Raw genomic sequence first — 3451 nt, 5'->3', positions numbered from 1 at the left:
GAGTTCATCTTTGCGTCCCAACTCCGCGTTTTAGATTTAAAACGGTGTGCGAACATGGCGTTTTTAGCCAAAAACAGGCCTAACTCCGTGTTTCAAGTCTAAAACGCAGAGTTCGGACCCACAACGCTCAGACTGACGTTTGACTCGTTCAAATCACGAACTAAACGGCTTCAAAACGGTTTTCCCCATGATTTGGGGAGCAGTTTAAGGGGGCGGTTACACTCCATTCAGCCCCACTTAGAAGTGAATTAAGAGGATGATTATACCCCTTAATCCCCTATAAATAGGAGTAAACTTAACTGAGTTTAGAGCCTTAGGTTTTGGCAGAAAAGAAGAGATCTTCGGCTGGCTTTTTGAGGGAATTGCTGGAACTTTGGAGATCGGAAACAGGAGCTTTCTTCATCCTTGGTTTACAAACCGAGTTTGGTTAAATCAACTCTTTCATAGAGTTTCAAACTCGTTCAAAGTTATCAACTCATCAAGAGTTCTTTAAAACTTGCCACACAAGTTCTCCATAATGTCAAATTGTGAGGAGAAGACCACGTTCTAGTGAAACAAGACGTTCGGATCATTAACGAGAAGCAAACTTGACGCGAGCATTCGAGGGAGGCATCTCATCGCCACCGTGAAGAACCCAGTTTTAAACAAAAGGGAGAATTTGTATTAATTCTCTTCTCTTTTATAATCGGGAATTCAAATTGTAATCGAGATTGAGAAAATAAAAATCAAATAGAATTCTTTTATTTTTCTTATTACAAATTTTCCATAAACAAATAGGCCTAAAATACTTATTAAATTTGCTCTCCATTTAAAAAATTATAGCTCCAAAAGTATCATCCATATGATATTTGGCAAAAACATTTTGAATATTTAAAATTTGTAAAGCAGCTAATGTAATTGTTGGATAATAACAGCTAGATAATAACATTGTAGCATCATAAAAGACTTGTAACATCTCATTTAAATTACATATAATTATTCATTCATCTTTAGTTATTCCATAAGTACTATCAGAGCTAGAACTAGAAACATAAAATTTATAAGATCATTTATAATTTCTTTATATTCTATTTCTATACTTAACATTGCATAGGTGGAATTTCACCTATGGTCAACATCTTTTGGAATTAGTCTGGGCTTATATTTTTTTCTTTTACAATATAGTTTCTATCTTTTAATTCTCATTTTAGAAGCATTATGCATATTAGTAACTGTTCTAACCTTTTCTATCATGGGTTTAATTTCAAAAAATACACTTTGAATAATTAAATTTAAAATATGACAGATACATCTAACATGAAAAAGTTTACCATGACATGGCAATGACAAAGTTGTTTTGATAAAATCAATAGCTGCATTATTATTACTTGCATTATTTAGTGAAAGATAAAATATTCTTTAATTAATTTCTAGTTTTATAAGTTCTTCAATTATTAAATTTGTAATATTAATACCAGTATATGACTCTTTAATTATAATAAAAGAAACAACTCTTTTAAATATTTGCTAATTTTTATCAATCCAGTGTGCTACGATATATAAATAACTAGTTTGCACTCTAGATGTCCAAATATCAGAAGTTAAAGAAAATTTATAGTTAAATTTTTAAAATAAGAAATTATTTTTCCTTGTTCCTCCTGATAATATTTTAAAATATCACGTTGACAGATTTGACAAGAAAATTTTATAAATACGGGATAAAAACCATCTCTAAACAAATCTTCAAATTCATCATCTTCTACTAATTTAAAATGAATGTTTTTAAGAACGATAAACCTGAATACATATTTCCTGGCTCAAACAGCGTCATAATTCCAACTACTGAGACTACCAGAAGAGGAGGATTGGGAAATTATAGATTGTCAGATATCACCTTGAGGATTCTGGCATTTGTTGTGTTTTTCTATATGGCGTTTGAGGTGGTTGGTGCCGCTCTTATGATGAGCTTGAAAAGTTTGGCCGCACAACACACATTTAGCCTTCTGGGTGATGATCCTACCGTGTTCATCTTTGGTGACGTCTATCTTCTTAAAAAATTCCACACATCGGATCTTGGCCTTTTAGGAGCTCTTGGTGCAGATTCGTCACCACCAGATTCAGGATTAACATTGATAGGAGGAGTAGTTGTTGAATGGGGACTCATTTCTGAATCGGTAGGAGATAGGTTTTGCTCTTCATAATCAGATCCAGAAATCATTTGATGGAAGTATTAAAAAATATAAGAGATTATAAGAGAGTATAAGATTGTATAAGCTAGTATTAGAGAAAAGTAGATGAGTTTTGGTGTGAGGAGAAGAAGTAAAAATCCTCCTCTATTTATAGAGGCAGCCTTCTAGGCAAATGACCAAAAAACCCTCATATTCAAATCGTTTTGACTGTTTTTAGGGGCAAAACGGTCAAAACGCACGTTTTGATCGTTATGACCGGGCCGGCCTGACCCGGCCCGGTTAATTCTGCCTAACGGTCACCAGAGGTATGCTTGTTACCAAGCACAAATTTTGCGCTTCGTACCAAGCATACCCATATTTCTTTTATATATATATATATATATATATATATATAAAGGAAAAATAAAAAAATGCAAACTGAATTCTTGTAATTTACCTTTTCAAAGACCTCCTTCTTGAACTCCTTGGTCCCCTTAAAGATTTCCTCCATAGTCATCGACGCAGCAAGAACCCTCGTCTCCCCCTCAATAACACCCTGCACCAACTCCTTCACATGGTTCGAGTTCTTGTCGTGCGACGACATGAGCTTTGCGTACTTCATCATCATCTCCATCTCATCCTCCTTCGGCCCAATGGTATGCTCTCCTTTCTTGGTCTTTCTCTCTTATTTTTCAACTTCTTGTAGAATGTTTTATGCCAAACCAGACTGTCTAAGCAGATGATCTAGCACATACATCTCCACAATCTCAAAGCATATGAGAGGAACGCTTGCTCTCTATATAATTTGGCCCTCCATGCAAATTGGTTGTAAATGAGCAAGGTGGTCATCATTTGGCTCCCTATCAAACTAAAAAATGTTATACATAACAATATTTCATTAAAAATTGGTGGTAGATTGATTTTTTAAAAAAATAAAATTTGATACCTGATAAATCTTCATGTTACCAATCTCATTTTTGTAAAAATCTAACTATCTTTCCTACACTGGTAGAAAAATGAGCAACCTAGATTAAATTTTCCATCTAGGTTGTTCACGATTTCGTCTAGTTTGATCTATCTGGACGCATTCTGTCTAAGAAAGTCTGTCTAGAATAATTCTGTCTAGTTTGACTCAAACTAGAGGGAATTCTGTCAAGATAGATCAAACTAGATAGAAAGTAACCTAGATGGAATGAGAAAAACTATCTAGGTTGCAACCTAGACGGAATTCCATCTAGGTGTAGGCGTCAAAAAATACTTGCAGACATCCAAATACCATTCAAAACAACATGCGAGAACAATTT

This window comes from Asparagus officinalis, chromosome 4, assembly GCF_001876935.1.
Source record: "Asparagus officinalis chromosome 4, Aspof.V1, whole genome shotgun sequence".
Lineage (NCBI taxonomy): Eukaryota > Viridiplantae > Streptophyta > Magnoliopsida > Asparagales > Asparagaceae > Asparagus > Asparagus officinalis.
This window is presented reverse-complemented; position numbering follows the sequence as displayed.